This window comes from Phascolarctos cinereus, unplaced genomic scaffold, assembly GCF_003287225.1.
Source record: "Phascolarctos cinereus isolate Bilbo 61053 unplaced genomic scaffold, phaCin_HiC Scaffold_3;HRSCAF=262, whole genome shotgun sequence".
In the NCBI taxonomy this organism is placed as follows: Eukaryota; Metazoa; Chordata; class Mammalia; order Diprotodontia; family Phascolarctidae; genus Phascolarctos; species Phascolarctos cinereus.
In genome coordinates, this window is record NW_027555736.1 from 179,222,234 (window position 1) to 179,244,629 (window position 22,396).

The 22,396-nt window shown below is 37.1% G+C and overlaps 1 long non-coding RNA gene across 1 annotated transcript in view; it reads left to right on the plus strand.

Moving 5' to 3' along the window:
* The first annotated feature begins 3,054 nt into the window (after positions 1-3,054).
* Positions 3,055-22,396, plus strand: part of LOC144456198 (uncharacterized) — a 67,826-nt gene continuing 48,484 nt past the window's right edge. The window contains exons 1-2 of the long non-coding RNA XR_013485108.1: positions 3,055-3,137; positions 9,526-9,597. This is a non-coding gene — a long non-coding RNA (uncharacterized LOC144456198). The remainder of the gene's footprint in view (positions 3,138-9,525; positions 9,598-22,396) is intronic.

Below are 22,396 nucleotides of genomic sequence, written 5' to 3' on the forward strand. Positions count from 1 at the left end.
AAGCACCTACCATGTACACTGTACTTGGTGATGAGGACATACAAATAAAAGAAAAATAACACCTGACCTCAACAAGTTTACATTCTCTGGAGTGGGCTTTACAATACACAGACAGATAAATAACCGCAAAGTATATTCAAAGCAATACAATGATTTAAGAGAAAATTGGGGAGAGAAAAGGGGGGGGAAGACTCATGTAGGATGTGGCACCTGAATTGTGTAGAGCTTCTATGTTTAGCTCCAGAGATTGAGCCGAGGTAGGAATTGATTTCAGGCTTGGAGATCCAACTGTGCAATGCCAGAGAGGTGGGAAATAAAATATTTTGTAAAGGGATAGCTAGCAGACTGCCTACTAAAAGCTGGATGACAACTTTTCTAGGTTGTTGTAAAAGGAATCCCAGTTCAGGTATGGCTTGGACTTAAGGTTCTTTGAGGTCCCATCCAATTCTGAGATTCTGTGACTTACTATCTGGACTACTATTGGAGACTAAATGAGATTATTCATGTAAAACTCATGCTAAAGCATATACATAAAACACATTATTTACATAAAACATAAAAGTAGCATATTATTATTAGCATATCATATATAATAATAAGAACCACTTCATTTTTTTCACCTGAGAATGACTGGGTTCCTTGGAGAAAACTAATTTAACAATGATATTGACCCACAATCTATAGGATCTGTGTTTGGAATTCTTCCTCCACTAATGACATCAGTGAGTTATACAGAGCTGTCCATGTTCTCTTTGTGATAAAGGAAAGACCTCACTCAATATTACAATATGCCATTTCAAGAGAGATTTTTTTTTATGTTACTGTAAGTGAGAATAGAACCTGGGATCTTGGTCTCAGAAACATCATTATCTAATTAACTGAGTCAACCAGTCCAGATTTTTAGTCCATTTGAAACTTTACATTCTACAGGAGAAAAATAAACTGTTATAGCTCACAGAGAAATGATCTGGCAAGAACAAGTTAATGAGCAGACATTGGTTATATGTATCAGTTTTGGTAGTTAGGTTTATCTATTCAATTTAATAATTATTTTGTGAATATTTACCATGTGCCCAGCCCTGCACCAAGTATAAATGGTTATACAAAAGATATTTATTAATATTATCATCAATATCAAAAAAGTTACAGATCCCTTACTATATATCAGGTGCTTGATATACAGTTATACACAGAACTCTAACCATCTGTGCTGATGTTATTTGCGTGTGAGTGTGGAGGGGGATAGGATCGAAACACATGAAATGATAGAGAAAAATATAATACAGAAGACACTTACTGCCAAATTATGTGACATAGACAATAAGTAATCAGATCAAAAAGGAGAGAGATCAAATGTGAGCTACAGTGTCTAAGGAAGACTTCACAACAGGCACTTAATAAATATTTGTTGAGCTACACTGAATTCAGTTAGATCAGATTTGAGTAGATGGAGAGAGAAAATAAGAGGTTATTTCAAGCCAAATAAATTAATGCATAAAGATGGGAATGAATATTCCATGGTTGGTGAGTCAATATGAAGACCTGCTAGATTGGGATGAAGGATGGATGGTCGTGAATTGTGGGAGAGGTTATATGATTAATGTGAGTTAGATTACAGTATGCATTAAATGGCAGTATGATGAATTTATACTTTCTCTTATATGGTAATGGCTAGCCATTGAGGTTCTAGAGTATAGGCATGACACAGCAAAAATTATATTTTAAAATTATTGTTCTGGTGGAAGTGAATAGGATTAGAAGGGGGAAAGCTTTGGAGAAGGAATGAAGGCACAAAGTTAATGTAGTATAGATGTGAGATATTTTGAGCCTGGATTCAGAAATTTACAATGGAAATGGAATGTAGTATGTAAAAAATCAGTGATTTATTCAGCAGGGGGAAAATCTAGTTGGGTAGCTCCCTCCATCAAGCAGATTACAATCCATCTGTGACTTAGGGGGTCAGTTTTAGGCAGTTGTCTGACACAGATGACTTAGCAGAATCACACAATAAGTGTCAGGGATGAAATTTGAACTCAATTCTTCCTGACCCCCAACCCAGCTCTCTATCCATTATCCCAACTTTAAAAAGGACAGACACATTTGAAAAACTATTTCATTTCAAAGGAAGTATCCACCTAGTGAGAGATTGGACATAGAAGATGAAAGAAAAGATGAGAAACATGAGAGTTATTTGGTTAGACTAGACTGTTAGAATAGTCTAACCATACCTTATACACAGAGTACTTGGAAATGCAACATCAACATATCTGGAGGCCATTTTTTCATTTGCAAGATGGATGAATTCCAATGTGAAAATCATTGTAATATGTCTGTTATTGGCTTTATATGTAATGATCACGTGCAAATATAGAGAATAGTGTTGGCCTCAGCATTCCCATTTCTTCATTGGGATTTGTTATCAATAATATAATTTTGAAAGGAACTATTGATTAGTTAAATGAGAGAGTATCTTTGCTTAGCAAATGGTTGGAGCAGAGTTGGTCTAGATAAATGTTTATTACCCTCCCCCTCCCTTTCCTTGAGTCAGAAGAAGGGCCACTTTTCTTGTAGTGAAATATATTTGGTGAAGAAAAAAAAAGTATGTTCTATTGAGCCTCTGTATAGAACGTCGATGATGAGGTAATCTTCAGGCTATATGTACTGTTAATTGGTCTTTGAGAAAGGGAATTTTTGAACGTCAAAGGCATTCCTAATTCTCTTGGAAATTGTAACATGAAATTCCTCAAAAAACTGGACAGTGGCTCCAATATCAGGTGCCTTGTTACTTATCATGCAGTTAAGTCAGCTTATTTTCTGCATCCTCACACAGTACAAAGGGGAAACTAAACTTAACATGCATTTCAAAGATTTTTCTCTCTCTCTCTCTTTTTTTTTTTTTAAAGATGGTGGTTTCCTTAACAGACAGGGAATGAATGAGTGAAATGTGAGTGAAAGCAGAAAGAATAATGTCTATGGCCTTATATTCTCTAATGAAAATGTGTTGTGTAATATTTCTGCTTCAGATCATAGCCTTTTCCATCTTTTTGCAGAAAAAGAGAGCCATCTGGAGAGTTGTAATGATACCACAATTTTGATGGAGGGAATGATTTCATATTAATAAAAGAAGAATTTTATAGGTGAGAAAATCCTTTTTCCTTACATGCAGCATAATGTTTGGTAAATGTCTTGACTACTAGATGCCTTATAAGTAATTTATATTTATAGGTTTTAAAATCATGAAGGGCTGAGGCCAGATTTGAACTCAGATCTCTCAGACTCTAGGCCTAGCACCCTATCCACTGCTTCACCTTGCTATGTCCTCTCTTCTGAGAGGAGTCAATAATAAGTGAACTGGGAAACATTTCATTACTTTTGTGCTTATTTACTCAGTATCTTCAATGATGGATGGCCTTTTTTTCTAGTAACTATCCTTATTTTCTCTAATAAAATCCCTATTTTTACATAGTGCAATTTTCTTTTAGAGGAAATGTGCTGCAATAGACTGAGCAGTGAACTTTGAATTGCCTAGATTCAGGTTCAGATGCCCCCTCAGGACCTTATTAGCTCTGCAGTCCTGGTTAAGACACTTGGCCTATCTGAGCCTCATTTTTTTTTTAATCTATAAAACAAGGTAGCAGGACTTGATAATTTTTAAGGATATCTGCTAGCTCTATATATCTGACTCTTTGTTAATGGGATGTTTCCTGTACTGGAACCGTATAATGAAAGGGTTGACTAATAACTAATTTTTGAATTTTAGTAAAGAGTTAAAATTCATAGGGTAGGGGGCAGCTAGGTGGCACAGTGGATAGAGCACTGGCCCTGGATTCAGGAGGACCTGAGTTCAAATCTGGCCTTAGACACATAACACATACTAGCTGTGTGACCCTGGGCAAGTCACTTAACCCCATCGCCTAGCCAAAAAAAAAAAAAAAGAAAAAGAAAATTAATGGGGTATTAACCCCTTAATTGATTCCCCTCCCATTTTTGGAAACACAGCAGATCCACAGAGAGGAGGATTTCATTTTATTTAGTGGCAAGAAATGAAAATAATTCTAGATGAACAAAATAGGAAAAAAACAAAAAATAGGAAATGAGAATTAGTTAATGAGAAGTAATTAAGAAAATAGGAATTAATACAATATGAATGTATTCTTGAATGTAAGAATGTATTACATAAATCAAGAAATTACTCTGATTAATCAAACAGGCAGAGCCCATCTACATAAGCCACATAGACCACAAAACTGTTTTGAGGATAATCCACAGCTTCTTGGGGCAGAAATTCACAAGAACTCTAGTTCAGTCATACTATGAAAGGAAAAAGAGAAGTGATGCTTTCTGTCGCTAAAGAAGTTGGGGTTTTTATGATGCTTCCTATACCATTTGAGAATGAGCCATTCTTTAGCATTTTAATACTATTAATAAGAATAGCTAGCATTTATATAGCACTTTAAGATTGCAAAGTGCTTTATGTATGTTATTATATTGCTCTTCACATTCAGTACAGGCTCCTGTAACAGTCAGTCAGTATTCCTATGGTATGCAGATGTCATAAATTTTACACAAGTTTGGTATAATTGGCTACCACCAAAATCCTCATTTGTTGGCTTTCCACATATCTCCTCAGGTCTTATAAAGATTCCTCAAATCATGTTTTATAGAAACAAAGACGTTTAAAACAAAATGTGACAATCTCATTCATTTACTCAGAAAACATTGATTAATCACATACAGTATATCTAATGTTTATATTCTGGTAGCAACTGGGCAAGATGGGAAGATAGCGTGGTCCCCACCTTCAGAAGATAAAAAGCTAGCAGGGGTGATAAGAATAAGGCCTTATTTGAGGCCTTTCCATGCTTCTCTAACTCGAATTTTTTAAATGATTTCTCATTGACTGAAACAAATAATTAAAAATGTGAAACAGCAGAATTACACCAATTAACTGGCCACGCTGACATATATTACCTGTCAACTTACTGACTGACCTTTGGAAACCCCTGAAAAGTCCTAGGTACACAGGCAGTTAATAATTAAATATTCTGGAATCATAGAATGTTAAGAATAGGAAGGAAAGTAGAGATTGACTAGCACCTTTATTTTGCAAATATTACTTTGGAAGCCCCTGCCCTAGTTACACAGGGTGGCTGATGGGTGTGACAGTGCACCAGGCCCCTGGTCTATGCAAACCACTATGTATAAATTGCATATAAAAAATAAATTAGCTCTAATCTCCAAAGGGAAGCACCAAGTTTAAGGAGTACTGGAAAAGGCTTCTTTCAGAAGGTAGGGCTTTAGGTGAGACTTGAAGAACCAATACATTGGCTATATCTGAGAATATACGTCTCATTCTAAATCTCTAGTCCTATGTCTCTGCCAAGAGATGGGGTAGGGATGTGTATAGTATTATTTCATCACCAGGTCTCTTGAAGCTGTGATTGGTTGCTTCTTTGGTTAGAGTTTGTAAGGTCCTTTGATGCCATTTCTCTTGACAATATTATCTTGGTCATCACTAAATTGTTCTCCTGATTCAACTCATTTTACTTTGCAGCAATTCATAGAAGTCTTTACAATAATGTTGCATTATGTTAATATACATTACAATTTTGTTCAGTCATTTTCCTCTTAGGTTGTAAACTTATTTTTTTTATTTACAATTTGCTTGTTTTATTTATTTTTTTTAATTACAATTCTGTGCCATAACAAAAAGAATTGGCTACAAATATTCTTGTACAGGAGGGTTCTTTACCTTCTTGAAGCATGTGTCTGATAGTAGCAACACTGGATCAACAGATAATTTTAATTTAATGACTTGTGGGGTATTTTAGTTCCAAATTGTTTTCTAAAATGATTGAACCAACAAAAGTGCCCATTGTGCATTAGTGTACCTTATCTAGTGCTTTTTCCTTAAATATGTTTTCTGGTGTATTAATGATTTTAAAAGTAGATTTGAAAAGAAATTATTTATTTTGTAATGCCCCAAGCAAGAGAAAAGCAAAAATTCATTGGTTTATAGTTAATAATAATCAGTTCTGGCATTCTATGTAGAATATGATACTGATCTAAACTTCAAATGTATACTGCGTTGTCATACCACTGAACTTGAACTGAACACTGCTTACTACTGAAAGTAATTGGGTGGGGTAGATAGGAAAATGGAAGAAAGTCATTTTATAATGAGGTCAAAGGGAGGATAATTGGCATATCTCCACTTACTAAGAAGTGTGGTGAATTAATAAATAAATGAAAAGCATTTATTAAGTGTTTATTGTATGCCAGCTACTGTGCTAATTATTGTGGATACAAATACAAAAGCAAAATGAGTCCCTGTCCTCAAGTGTCTTACATTTTTATGCTGTTGTTGTTGTTCAGTTCTGTCCAACTCTTCGTGATCCCATGGACCATAGCACATCAGTACTGGTCCATGGAGTTTTCTTGGCAAGGATGCTGCAGTGGTTTGTCATTTCATTCTCCAGTGGATTAAGGCAAACAGGGATTAAGTGACTTTCCAAGGGTCATACAGCTAGAAAGTATCTGAGGCTAGATTTAAATTCAGATCTTCCTTACTCCAGGCCCAGTGCAGTATATACTGAGCTGCCTAGATGCCTTACCTTTTAATAGAAAAAGACAGTTCATATGGGTAGGGGTATACTGGAGCTAGGGCAATTAGGTGGCATAGCAGATAGAGTGCATGGCATGAAGTCAGGAAGACTCATCTTCCTGAATTCAAATCTGGCCTCAGACATTTACTCTCTATGTGACCCTGGACACTTACCCTGTTTGCCTCACTTTCCTCACCTGTAAAATGAGCTGGAAAAGGACATGGCAAACCATTCTGATGTCTTTGCCAAGAAAACCTTAAATGAGGTCATGAAGGGTCAGTTACAACTGAACAATAACAGCAACCATACTGGAGCTAGTTCACACTGGCTCCTGAGAGCTAACTGTTAAATTTTCAGTGTGAGCATTTATACTTGGAGGTTGGCAAACAGAACAAATCAGGGCTTGCATTATTGTTTTGCCCATGGTCTATACTTAAGGAAGTAATGGAGAAAATGTTAATGATGAGGATTAAAGTTAAAAGTGAGTCAGGAGTACGCCTCTCTACCACCAAGAGCCTGTTGTTAAACATTTACTAGAACAGCTCTTCATATAGGGGAGTAATGACCAGGGCAGGGCACTGGTTTGGAAAGTTATAGGGATGCCAAATGGGGCCATGATGGAGTGGGCAAACACAACCCATCCAGGAACAATGGCAGAGCTAATTTGGTCATGGCTCATTGCTCCAGGGCTGGTAATAGGGGTGTTGGTGGTATAGTGGTAGGGCGTAAAAGCCAGGAGAAAGAAACACTGATTCTGTAGGAATTGATTTTAGAGCCACCTTTGCTGAAATGCATCCATTTCATGAAGGAACACTTATTTTGATTTACATGCTTGTGCATATTTGGTGATAGATTATTTTATAGCTGGGTAGTGTTATAAAAAAAATCCAACAACACCTAAATATGTTTTGCAATTATGGTGTAAGGAACTGCTACTGAAAGTGCTACCTTATCCCTAGACACCTTTGAAGTTGATCTCTGAATAACCTCCCTTGTCTGTGATGGAATCCTTCGGTGTCCCGTAGGAGACTGTCAAAATTAGGCATTCTATTTGATTACCTTTCCTTCCTTTGTATAAGATGCTTCTTCCTGAAATTTTTAAATGGCAATTCTTTATTGTCAGCCCTCTCTTTGTTGCCAAGGATTTTCCTAGTCCCAGTTTCTTAGATCTCCATGAAATGTTGATTTTTCAGCAAGGAGACAATTTCCTTTGCTGTATTTTTTTTTACTTTATTATTATTACTTTAACTTTTACCAAAAAAACCTTTTTAGAATTCTTAACCTTCTACTTGGGAAAAATATACATACCCACATATGTGTGTGTTTATTTCTCATGAGGTTTTGACCAATAGTCAAACTGGAAGGCATTTAACTGGAAATTATAATACTACTTTTTGAAACTACCTGTTCAATTCAGTTCAGTTCAATTTAATAAACATTTATTAAGTGCATATTATGTGCCAGATATTGTACTAAATGCTGGGGGTACAAAAAAGAAAAAGAAAGTCCTGGCCTTCAAGAAGCTTATAATCTAATGGGGAAAACAACACAGAAAAGGAAGCTGAAAAGTGGTGGCGGAGGGAAATAGAGGACACCCAAGAGGGGTGTGTGTGTGTGTGTGGGTGGTGGTGATGCTGATGTTCTGTGGTGTAGGAACCAAGTAGAGGTGCTGATGGAAAATGGAGAGTTACCAGGTGAGTTCTGAGATTTTACAGCCCTCAGTAAAGGAAGGCTTTGGGAGGAGTTTACAACTCTACCCTCCAGCCCTCCAGAGGAGAAAGGCCACTGAGTCAATCTGCATGGTGATGGGATTTAAGCTTCTTCAGATGTTATAACTTCTGTTTGTTCAATCAGAACGCACCAAGTTATTTGGAGTTACTGGAATTGTTTGTACATCTTACTCCCTGACATATAATGTTCTATTCAGTGACACTGGCCTCCTGGCTGTTCCACAAATAAGACACTCTGTGCTACCAGGCATTTTCTTTGACTGTCCCCCCCAACCCCCATGACTGGAACCTCTCCCTCCTCCACTGCACCTATTCAACTAAAATTCCATCTTTTACTGGAAGTCTTCCCCAACCCTTCCTAATTCTAGGGCCTTCCCTCTGTTAATTATTTCCTATTTATCTTACATATAACTTGTTTGGTATTACTTTGTATAGTGTCTCTCCTATTAGATTGTAAGCTCCTTGAGGTTAGAGACTGTGTTTTGCCTCTTTTCTTATCCTCAGTGTTCATACAGTGCCTGGCACATAGTAAGCACTTAATAAAATGTTGATTGGTGGATTGTATAAAGCCTGGAGTTTGTCACAGAGAACATCTGATACTTTAAGTAGGGGTCAGACTGAATGACCTTTGAGGTTCCTTTTCCAACTTGATTCTATGATTCTATAAAGTAAGTTAAATAAGGTAGAGACTAAATGTGTTTGAGCTGAAAAAATGCAACAGACTTCTCAAAGATCTGTCAAACTGCCATTAATATAATCACTATGTGATATGTGGCTATGTGATAACTACATTACCCAGCTTGCCCACCCACCTACACATTACCCAGCTTATTCACCCACTTTGTTCACCAGACTCGAGGACAAAAAACAAAACAAAACAAAACAAACTTTGAGCTGTTTCCAAAAATCATGTCTGTATTTAAAGAAAGAAGATTGACTAGCAATGAAGATATTCAAATGAATGTGTAGCAGGCCTCAAAGGCAATTCCAAAAGGAGCTGTAAAGACATTTTGACCAATGTCAGAATAATTAGAAGTATATGGTTGGTTGGTTTTTAGGGGTATAATATTGCTTTAGATGCATCAATTCTAGTGCATCTTTAAGAACAACTAATATTGTTATATTAAATAGCAATATATTATTATAATGCTAACACTATCATTTCTGCTTTATCCCTGGAATGAAAATAGTCAGTATATTCTCTCAGCACCAAGGATCTTCATTTGAAAAATTAAAAACAAGAACAAAATATGCTGCCACAGGTAAGTTAATGAAACTCACATTGCATCATTATACTGTATTGCATTATTTGCAATGTAGAACAAAAATCTAGAGAACCTAGAATAATAGCCAACATGGCACTCTTTCAGCTTTATTACATCCTTTAAAAATTCCCTAAGTTGTATGAGGCTACCCTAATATCCTACAACAGAACCATTACACTGATCTTTCTTTTAAAGACTTTCAATGGAGGATCAATTAGGAAAAGAAAAAAAAATGAAATTAAGTAATAGAAAATCACATAAAATAAGCAATAAAGACCTATTTTTGAAAAGGTATGGTGATTAGGACTACTTATGTAAAAAAGTTAGAATTTTTGTGATATTCAATGAGAAAAATTGTGACTAATACAGAGTAATTGCATTGAGGCTTGTTAAGTTTTTTTTAATGAGGCATTTAATTTTTAAAGATGAAATATTTAGAACAGCTGGAAAATGAAAAAAAGAGATAGAAGGGTTTCTAAAAATATTAGGTGTCCCTGAATGATCAGTAACGAACACTGTTAGCCATGAATGATGTATGCTATGCTGTGAACGAAATAGACCATAAGTTTAAAAAAACAACAAACCATCATTTAAAAACAAACATTTCTTTGACTGCCAGGAACTTCTCCTTAGGAGTCACATGGCATAATGTTCAGGAGCTAATACATTGACTATTCTAGCCAAACCTAAAAGGAGGGGTCATACTTTTCCTATAAATACTTAAAGCCAAGGAGTGATAAATAATCACTTGATCACTAACCAGGATATTTCGTACCAGGGCCTGTGCTTTGACTGTGTATACACAAAAGCACAATGGCATAAACTGAATATAGTGCTAAATAAGCTAGTTATTTATACATCTCAGATTAAAAAAATTAGCCAGTGTTGTATTTATATGACTATATAGATAATTAATTTGATCATTCTTATTTGAATATCATTTTAATAATGAAGAAAGAAGAGTATGCATTCATTCATTCATTCATATGCTTGTGAATTACACGGATTTGGGAAGGGGAATGGAGGCATTATTTCAGTGTGTGGTCATCCAATATTTTCATTATGTGTACCAACAATGTCCACAGTGACCACAATAAGTCATCAAGACTTTCCGATCAAAATCCATTTGTTATTATATATGATAGGACCTAGCACAGATGGGTGGGTGGATGGGTAAATAGTTTTCAGGTAGTCTAATGATATGTGATATTTTATTATCACATATCATTATTTTATTTTCCAATAATGATCTTTACTATCAAATGTGATGGTATTTGTAAAAAAAAGAAAGTAGCCTAGTGCCTGCCACACAGTAGGTGCTCTATAAATGTTTATTCCCTTCACTCATTATTGGAAACCAGGAATATAGAAAATCATCACTGAGGACAGAAACTTAAGCATTTACCCTCAGGTTGGAGGGCAATGTGTCTGTGTTCAGGCCTGTACACATTATCTGGGTTTGACCTCTGTAACACAGTTTTTCAAAGGGGAAGCCCCTTGGTTATGGAGTAGATAGATGTGGGAATTAGGAGATGCTGCTGGGCAAGTGGAGGTAGACAGTTGAAGCCCAATGATTTGTTTCATATATAACTGAAAGCTTTATACTAATGACGCGGCACCCACATGTCAAATAAAAAAAAGCAGCTATCGAGGCAGCCCCTTCCCTCTTTAGATCTGGTCTAATTTTCCCTTCCGCAGTGGTGGCATTTGCCACTACCCACACATTGTCTCTTGGAGAAAAGGGGAGATAAGGGAAGGCCTAGGCATTCCACTGACTGGAACCAGAGCAGCCGGTATATATCCTTACCCTGTTCTTGACGGTGATGTCCTAACAAACTAGGTTAACATCTTATAGCCCTTTGCTTATGACGTGTCAATCATTCACATCACTTGATGCCTGAAGTTTGCTCAGGTTAGCTTGGCAGTCACGTACCACAGGGTGCCAGAGGAAGGGCCAAGACGAAGGTCTCCATTGTTGATTAGACTCAGGGACTATCTGTTTTTTCAGCATTACAGTGAATAGAGTATACTGAGGGCTAGAAACAGGAACCTAAGGAACATGACAGGGAACATGGGAACAGGATATTTTGAATAGGAATAGGAATCCATCTAAGAGGGGATTCCATGTGGGGAGGGACATGGGTGGGAGTAGGTTCAGTGAGTCAGGGGCTCTTAATCTGGGGACACTGAATCAGTTTTTAAATAATATTTTGATTACTGTATTTTAATATAATCAGTTTCCTTTATATTCTTATGCATTTAAAAACATTATTCTGAGAAGGGGTTCTTAGGCTTAACCAGTCTGCCAAAGGGGTCCATCACACACACAAAAAGATGAAGACCCCCTGAGCTGGGGAAATCACGGTAGCTTACAGCATGGTCTGGGAGTAGAGTTGGGGCTGAGGGGGCATATAAACTTCCTGAGAGAAGGGAGCCCCAAAGCCAGCTTCCATATAAGAGTTCATTACCCATACAAGTAACTGGAAGGTCCTACATCTTTGTCACTTTTAGAACTAGGAAGCTTAAGTATGTTTAAAATTAAATGTTTAATAAACAAAATACGGTGGTCCCTAACCATTTTGTAAAGAGATGCTGCCATAGAACCATCATAATTTTGGTGAGTCATCGGCAGGAGGTAAAAAATAAAATCTAGGCACTAGAAAGGCCAGATTGTAGCTACTTGATAATGATCAAATGGATGTATTTCCTTATCTACTGACACTGATAATCTCTGACAGTTCAAGTACTTTATCTACAAAACTATCCATTCTAGTATATTCATTGCCACCTCTCTCAATCATTTCCAACTAAATATGTGGCATCCCATCAAGCCAGAACTGAGGAGGGAAGGAGGTGGAGGATCAGTCAGGGGCAGGAAGACTTAATGAACGTGGCTCTATAATTTGTCTTCATCCTTTGTTTTTAGTGAAGACACTTTGAGCCGACTAATAACCATCAATCGAATGCCCTCCATTTTCCCCAGGGTTTGGAGACTCTTACAGAGCCACAGAAATAGCCTTTTCTAGGAGAGGCATTTACTAAGGATATTAGATTGGCAGAATTTTGCAGGATTGATTATTTTTTGTCAAAAAAGGACATGGGTTCATCTATTTGTTTGAACAAAGCGCTATGAAATTAGGCTTCCTTTTGTATTTATGCTAAATTAAGAAAATTATTTGCAAAAGCTTTAGGCGCATTTGCTGGTTACTGGCAATTAAGACACCAACTCAAGCTTTTATCTGGGTAAAATCAACACTGATTTGAAAAACCGTAACTGATTTCATTGTGGTTCAAATATGTCAGTGAGATCAAGGTTGTGGGTTTGATCTTCAGCATCAGCTAAATAGGTTCATCACATTCTATGACCACAGATGACCTCTTAATTCCTGCCAGCTCTTTCATAAGTGTGTTGTGTCTGTTGGCCAAATGAGAAACAGGATGAGAGAGTATGGCCAGACTTTAAAATCCACCGTCAATTTTAGGGATTCCTCATTTCCAGTCACTACCACCCATTACTTGAAGTCCTTCTGTGTACCTCCAGGTACTCTTTTCTTTTTGTAGGTAAAGAAAGCTCAGAAATTTGGTATCTAGATGTTTTCTCTGTACTGATAAAACTGAAAGGGTAGGTAAAAACTAGGTCATAATACTCAACTCAACCTCCATCCTATGAAAACAAATCTTCATAGACACTGCTTCTCTAGTCCTAAAGTACCAAAGGCTCCAAGCTCCCAGATATTTTCTTATCATCATTTCTCTTTCTAGAATACAGACTCCTACCTTGTACCACTTTATAACCACTCCACCCACCTACTTAGTTCCACATACCCACTGGGTAGTTTCTACCATTATATCTCATGCAAACACCAGCAATGAGAGAACATCCAGATGCCTTAAATGTCTGGGGTACTGGCAGTGCTTCACAGCACCACAAGCAGATGTGTGGCCTTATAAGCTCTTGCACATGGTTTTTCTCACTTTGCTAGAATTTTCAGACTGTATTAACTTTAACTAGATGAGAGTTGAAAGTAGATACATGTGCTGTTGGCAGTGGGTCATTAGCACCGTTTTTTCAGTTTTCTATATGAAGGGCAGCACATTAAATAAAAACTCTTTGCAATTTGTGAATTGTCATTGAGGAGTCACTAAGGATGAAGGCTTGCATAAGGGATGATATTACTAATTCTTGTATCAAAGTGAAATAAAACAAGAATCTCATTCCAAGAAATTCATTGATTCACATAATTGACAATCCCTGTAAATATAATTTGTTGGCTTTCAGTTCAACTTTCCCTGTTGGAAAAAGGTTGGTTTTTTTTCCCCTTTAGTTTTTCATAACCAGTAAAAACAAAATCTTCCCTTTTCTTTTCATATGGTTTCACAAGTGTTAGGATAACAAACAGTTTTATATACTTTGGTTGTATATCACTTTCCTGTAAAACCCACCCTTTTAAGGATTTTAGCTAATACCTTCATTTAACAGTGCAGAAACTACTTATGTTTTCATCCACTCTGTTGCTTTGTAAATTTACTTTTTCTTGCTTTATGTCCTGAAGTTATGCTCTTTGGGCTTTATTTAAGTCAGCAACAAGTAATAAAAAATACTCTAATTGCTATTATTTAAAAGTGAAATATGTAAAAATGAGTCAGTTTTTATATTGGTTCAGAATGAGAGATGAGAGAATCCTATTGTATTCTGCCCTGGATAGAATATATCTGAGCATTGTATATATAGTCTTGGGTGCCATATTTTAGACCATTATTTAATTATTTTAGGCCAATTAGCCATTTAGGAGGGCATTGCCAAAATGGGGTATATCTGTGTAGAGTGATCAGGATATTGAGATGACCAGAATTGGTTGAAGTTCAGTCTGGAATGGACTGATATTGATAGATGGATATTCAGCGTGGAAAAGATGATAGCTGTCTTCATTAGGTCTATCACATGGAAAAGAATTAGACTTGTTTTGCTTGGTCCTAGAAAGCAAAACTAGGCTTAATGGGCAGAAGTTTCAGAGAAATTTGATAGAAAGATTTTCTGATAATCAGAACTGTCCAATTGTAGAATAGCTGTTTTCGGAGATAGTGGGTTTCCCATGGCTAGAAGTCTGCAAGCTGAGGTTGGATGACCACTAATCCAGAATGCTGTTCAGGTGACATCAGAATGTCTTCCAAGATATTCTTCCTAAATCATGTCTGACCATGCCATTCTTCTGCTCAAGAAACTTCAGTTACTCTCTGTTTATTCTGTCATCTCAAGGGTAAAATACAAACTCTTAAATTTGCCGCTTAAACCTCTTCTGGCTTTATCTTATTCTTTTAGGTTTGTTGCATAGTATCCCTTTTTCATCCATGCTGTATTTCAGTTAAATTGACTTACCTGCTATTCCTGAAACTTGGAATTCCATTTCCCACCTCCTTACCCTTGCACTGGTCATCATACATGCCTAGAAGGTCTTACCTTCTCTCTTCTACCATTTGGATTTACAAGGCTCAATTCCTGTGCCACCTCTTGTGGCCTTTCTTGATCCCCACTGTCATCTCTATTCTGTTCCTCCCCAAATTTCCTATGTGTATTTATAGTTTACTTGCTGAATCCCTTCAGTAGAATGTAATTTCCTTGGGTTGTTTTTTGCTTGTTTGCTTTGTTTTGCTTGGTCTCCATTGTGCCCATACAGTAGCCACTTAATAAGTGTTTCTTGGATTGGCTTAAGATAAAGATGGGATTAGTTGGCCTCTGAATTCCCTTATCAGCTCTGAGATTCTGTGATATGTGTCCTGCAAGCTAATGTATAAATGGAGGAAATCTCCCAGCAGGAAGTGACATCTTCCTCTTCTGAAATTCCACACTTTGTACTACATTATTACAATTTCACCTTCAGTCTGTATTGTGTTCATACTTACCTCTTACTTTCATTAACCTGTAAGCCCCTTGAAAGTAGGACCAGTGTCTTTGAAGATCCAGAGTTGGAAGAGACACCACTAGCCATCTGTTCTAAACCATATGCAAAAGGAATCCATGCTATAAAATACTTGACAAATCCAGCCTTTTCTTGAAGATTTCTAATGAGAAGGAAATCACCAATCACCATCTTCCAAGGCAATCCATTTAATTTTTGGATAGTTTTGTTAGGGAGTTTTTTGCTTTGTTTTGTTTTGTTTTGTAGGCGGTTTTTTTGTTTTTTGTTTTTTACATCAAGCTTAGTTTCATGTCTTTACTATTTTTACAGATTGCTTCTCATCTGACACTGTGGGACCAGAACAAATGGTCTATTGCCTCTTCCACATGACAAACCTTGAAATCATCATGTCTCCTTGAATTTTCTCTGGTTTTTCTCATTTCCTTCCAATGGTATTATATCTCATGATTTCAAGATGTATTCATTCTTGTTGTCCTTTTCTGAATTCTTTCCATTTTACAAGTGACCTTCCTAAACTATGGCACCCACAACTTAACCTGACACTCTAAGTATGGTCTGACAAGGGCAATGTACGGAGGGACTGATGCCTTCTTATTCCTGGAAGTTATACCTTTTTATAATGCAGCCGAACATGACATCAGGTTTCATGGTTTCCACATCACTCATATTGAGTTTGCAGTTTTTTAAAGCCCTCAGACTTTTTTCATGCAATCAGAAGTCTAACCTTACCTCATTCATCTTATTCTGGGAAAGTTGATTTTTTGAATCCAAGTATGACTTTGCATTTATCACTATTGATTTCATTTTATTAGATTCAGCTCATCAATCTAGGCGAGATTGTTTTTCATTCTTACTTTATCATTCAGCATGTTAACTGTTCCCTTCCAGATTTGCCATCTATAAAGTTGATAAGCATACTATCTCTCTCTGCGTCCAAGTTAGTGATAAAAATGTTGAAAATCAAATGATTAAGTACAGATCCCTGCAGTAGTCTATTAGAAATCTCCTGTCACAATGACATTGATCCATCAATGACTGTTCTTTGAGTTCTGCCATTCAACTGGTTATAAATTCATCTAATTGTTATCATTGAGTCTTTATCTCTTCATCTTTCCCACAAAAATAAAATTAGATGCTTTATCAAATGCATTGCTAAATTCTTTGTAAACTTCATCTAATCAGCATTCCCTGATTTACTAATTTAGTAACTCTATCAAAAAGGAAAATAAAGTTAGCTGGGGATAAGCTGTTCTTGATGAAGTCACAGAGTATCTGTAATCACCAGTTCGTTTTTTAGGTGTTTCTTAAACATCTTTTTAATCATCCTTACCAGAATTTCCCCATACATAGAAGTCAAGTTCAAGTTCATGAAGATGAAAAATTACCTTTGTAGACTTATGAAATGAAGACAACACTGTCCCATCTCCAGTTCTGTGTTGTCTCTATCATTCTCCATGATCTTTCAAATATCACTGGCAATTATATCAGCAATCTCTTTTATCAGTTTTGTTTTGCTTTTGGTATCCAAGGATATAGACCATCTGGTTCAGATGACTCAAATTCACTAAGGGCCACTAGGTGCTTTCTTATACTCTTCCTATTCTTTTGAGAATCATCTCTCCGTTAGCCATTTTTATTCTTATCTCCAGTACATTGGTCATAATCCTTGGTGGAGAAAACAGAAATAAAAATTCTTTGTCTATTCCCCATTGCACTTAGAATAATGCCTTACATATAGCAGTTCATTGACATTTATTAGATTATAGCTTTGATTCATGGTGTCCCTATTTGAATATGTCTTCAGAATCAAAGGATCACACCATGTAGCTTCTGGCAGATGAAGAAACTGAGGCCTAGAGAGCGGAAGTGACTTGCTTAAGCAATTTCATGCTGCAGAATTAATTTGCTTCCCCTGCTTCAATTATGAGGTTTATTAAGCATATGTGTATGACAAAGGGTACCTATAAAATGGTAGCGCTATGCCTTATGGGGAAGCTAGATGGTGTAGTGGATAGAGGTCTGGGCCTGAAGTCAGGAAAATTTATCTTCCTGAGTTCAAATCTGGCCTCAGACACTTACTAGCTGTGTGACCCTGGGGAAGTCACTTAACCCTGTTTGCCTCCGTTTCCTCATCTGTAAAATGTGCTGGAAAAGGAAAGGCAAACCACTCCAGTATCTTTGCCAAGAAAACCTCAAAATGGGGTCATGAAGAGTCAGACATGAGTGAAACAACTGAGCAAATTATGTCTTATGATATTTTCTGTACCATATAATAAAGCAATTGTGTACTTTTTGAACATATAAAATTTATATTGAAATTCAAGTTCACTTGGCATGGAGAAGGGTAAGAACAGTGTGGATACTGTAATTACTATGGAATTTTCTCAAATTCTTCTCAACCACCCCATATATCATCATAGCTTTCAATACCGTCAAAGGAACAGTGAAGGTTTGAGCCTTCAGCTTTTATTTAAAGAAACTAAACAGAGCTCCAGCTCGAAACAGTAAGCGGCACCCAAATTAGTTTTATTAGTAATAAAAAGTGAGTCAGAAAGTAGACATACCATCAGGAGTATAGCAGCTGTGCTAAAAATGTGGTGTTTTTTTAAAAACCCTCTTTTGTCTTTACTGATATTATTTTTTTTAATAAGCAATGCAAAAAAGGAACTAGAAAGATGAGAGTAAAGACAGATTAAATCAAAAAGGAGCCAGAACGGGTACAGAGGATAAAGAGATGTATTATGAAATGGAGAGCAGGTTTAAAGATAGTAAATAGGTAACCAAGAAGGACAGATGAACGAGGGACTGGGAAGAAAGGATTTGTCTTAAACTTATTGGGGTTTGGTGAAGTTTCCCCACACATAATTTCTACATTTTTAACTCATCAGTCAACTTTACATATGTGCAGGGAGAAAAAATACCGCTTGAAAATCTGTCTAATTTTCAAGACCAAACTAGAGAACCCCCTGAATAGCCCATCTCTTACTGTCACATTTCCCATCCTCTACCCCCACCCAACCTTACTGATTCATTCTCCCAGGAATAGAAATTATGGAATCTCAACCTAAGAGGGTAAAATGGAAAAAGGAGAGAAAAGAAAGGGCAAAATTTTTCTTTTGTTTGCAAATCTGGTGTATTAATTGCATTCCTGGGAGACTTTCCGGACAGAGCCTCCCGTAAGCAAATTAGATATAAACCGAAGGCGGGGGCACCAAGGTCACTGTGGTGGGGGAACGTCGAGTGACAGGCGCTGGGACCTCCGATGCATGGCTTGCAGAGCAGATGTTCACAAGGATGCAGTGATTATTGAACTGGTAATAAAAAAGCATCAGCTTACAGGCAGCCACGATGGATGCTGGTAATTATAAAGCATCCCCTGGGAGGAAAATGACACGTCAGCCACATCTCTGCAATCACCGGGGCATAATTAAAGCTCCAGTAACAGTTGTTAATAGGGTGCAAATAAAACAGGGGGAAAATTTGAACACAACCTTTTTTTTTTTCCAAAGAGACGGCAAAGGGCAATGTAATTACAGGGACAGCAGATTTTGTAATTTTGCTCTATGTCATAAAACAAAGCCTTTTGGATATCAGTTGGATGTAGATCCATAAAATATGGAAGCATACATACACCTCCATACACACATATACCAAGGCAAAAAAAAGTATTTTTTGCTCTTTGAATATGTAGTATGTGGGGGAGAACAGATTTTTAAACAGAATGTTTATATTTTAATTTTCAAAATGGGAGAAATACAAATATGTAAAGAAAACGGGATCCATGTAAATATTTGGCCATTTCATCCTTTCCGGAAGATCTGCGCTGGTGCAGTATGCCAGACTATATGGTTCTGTTGGTTGAAGTTGGTTTAGATATTGTTAAATAAAGTCGGCATATCACTTACAGTGCGGAGTGTCATTTTTTCCGTAGAAAGCTGCCAGACACTCCCTAACCTAAAACACGAAGCGAAACAAGGGCTTGTGTTCTATGAGCAAGGGCGCTATGGCGGCTAGGGCAGTAGACTCACCTTGGAGAGATATATGTGCCCAGCCCAGCGGCGGCCCCATTATGTGGACACTTGGTCATCGAACACTGCATTTGTGCATTCGGTTACCAGGCAGGCCTGTCAAGATCTATTTTAGGAGGAGTTGTGAGTAGGGAAGGGAAAGCACTTTGTGTTAAGTACTTAGCCAGCCTGTCTTCCAGTTAGGAGTATTTTAAAGGATTGGATGGCTGACAGAGGAAAGGCACCTGATGGTCTTGACTATGAAATGTAAATGAATGCTTATAAGCCTTGTATTTCAAAGAAAGAAAGAAAAAGATTGCAGGAAAGAAAGGAAAGGTCCTTCTACTTCTAGGTGGAATGTGTTTATCTCTGCCATGATTAGCTGTGAGTTAACTTTTCTTCTTCCTTTTCTTGGAACATGGGAGCTGTTAAATTAAAACAACATGCAATGCATTCTACTGGGAGGGACTTTTATTTATTTTTTTTTAACATTTTTATTTGAAGTTTTGTGTTCCAAATTCTATCCCTCCCTCTCTCCTTTCCCTCCCCCTTCCTTGAGATAATGAACAATCAGATACAGGTTATATGTGTGCAGTTATGTAAAACATTTTCATACTGATACTTTTGTATGAATCAAATTAAAGAAAAAATGAAAGAAAGAAAGTGAAAAATAGAATGCTTCAGTCTGTATTCAATCAATATCAGTTGTTTCTCTGGAGGCAGATAGTATGCTTCATCATTAGTCCTTTGGGATTGTATTCAATCATTGTATTGCTGAGAATAGCTAAGTTATTCACAGTTCTTCATTGAACAATATCTATTGCTTTTGCTATGTAGAATGTTTTCCTGATTCTGTTTACTTCACTATGCATCAGTTCATGTGGGTCTTTCCAGGTTTTTCTGAAATCGTCCTGCTTATCATTTCTTATAGCACAATACTATTCCATTACAATCATATACCACAGCTTGGTTAGCCACAACCCCCAGTTGATGGGCAACCCTTTGATGTTCAATTCTTAGCCACCACAAAAAGAGCTGCTCTAAATATTTTTGTACAAATAGGTCCTTTTCCCTTTTTGTTTGGATGTCTTTGGGATATAGACTTAGCAGTGGTGTTGCTAGATCAAAGGGTATGTGCAGCTTTATAGCCCTTTGGGAATAGTTCCAAATCACTCTCCAGAATGGTTGGATCAGTTCACAACTCCACCAACAGTGCATTGATATCCCAGTTTTGGTACCAGACTCTTAAAACATCATGCAATTTGGAGGCTGAAAGGGAGCTTAAAGAAGTTACACTATTAAGATGTTATAGAAGAAAGACCATTGGATTTTGAATCAGAAAACTCGAGTTTAAATCCTTAACTTTATCACATACTATGTGCATGACCTGGGGCAAGTTATTTTTATAGCTTTAGGTTTGGTTTTCTAATCTGTAAAGTGGACTAAGTGGCCCGTATGGTCCCTTCCAGTTCTAAATCTACTATACTGTGATTTTACAAAATATTTGTTAAGCAAAGCTCTGGGTTAGGTCTTATGAAACATGCAAAGAAGCATAAGGCATATTCTCTGCTCTTAATGAAACTTACATTCTATTTGGGAAACACATACTCACATTAAAAATGGTCAATCCAAATGTCAAGTGAGTAATATGACAATAAATACAACAGGAGTTTAAAGGAGGGGGAGGTCTTTATGGTCTTCAGGCTAGAGCACATGGGTCAGAAAGGCACCTTTGGGCTTTAAGTCCACTATGCTATAATAGTCAGGGAAGGCCTCAAGGAGGAGGAAAGACTTAGGCCAGATATTGAAAGCAAAAAGCATCTGGATAACAAAAGAGGAGGGATGAAAGCATCCTGGGTTGGGTGTCCCATTAAGGTAGGATATATACATTCATGCGATAGTGAATAGAACTGTTGAAAAAAGATATGGAAACTGAGTCAGGGTTTAAAACTGGTTACTATTATTGCCCCCCTGATCTTGGGCAAATTATTTCATAACTCTTTTCTCATCTACCTAATAATGACAGCTGTCATGAATAAACATAGCACTTTAATGTTTGCAAAGCACTTTTTACAAATTGTCTCATTTGATTAGTACAGTAACCCTGTGAATTAGGTGCTATTAGCTAGGTGGTGCAGTAGATAGAGCACTAGGCTTGAAATCAAGAAGACTCATCTTTCTGAGTTCAAATCTGGCCTCAGAAACTCAACTGTGACCCTGGGCAAGTCACTTAACCCCATTTGCCTCAGTTTCCTCATCTGTAAAATAAGCTGGAGAAGGAAATGGCAAACCATTCCGGTATATTTGTCAAGAAAACCCCACAAGGGGTCAGGAAGAGTTGGACAAGACTGAAAATGATTGGACAACAGCAACGTGACTCCCATTTTACTGACAAGAAAACTGAGGCATAGACAATTCAAGAAGGGAAGAGACTTCCTCAGGGTCAAGTAACTTGGAAGCATCTAAGGGAGAATTCCATCCTAAGTCTTCTTGATTCTGACTCTGTCTTCTGGGTTGAGCTGCCTCTTGAGGAAAATGAGTGAACTGAGTTGTGTAATTCCTAAGGCCTGTTACAGCTCCACGTCCCACGACTTTAGTTGACTGGGCAATGTGGTGCAGTAGAAAAGGAAATGGAACTGGAATCAGAGGACCTTAGTTCAAATCCTCCCTCTGATATTGACTTTGGACAAATCCTTTAGTCTCCCTGGGCCTCAGTTTCCTCATATGTAAAATCGTTGGAGTTGGACTGGGTGGCTTCTAAAGTCCTTTTCAGCTCTGTATCTGTGATCTTCTGATCCTATTTATGTTAGGTAATAGGGATAGATAAAGTTAAAAGGGCAGACTGTGGAAAATCTTGAATGTGAGTCTGAG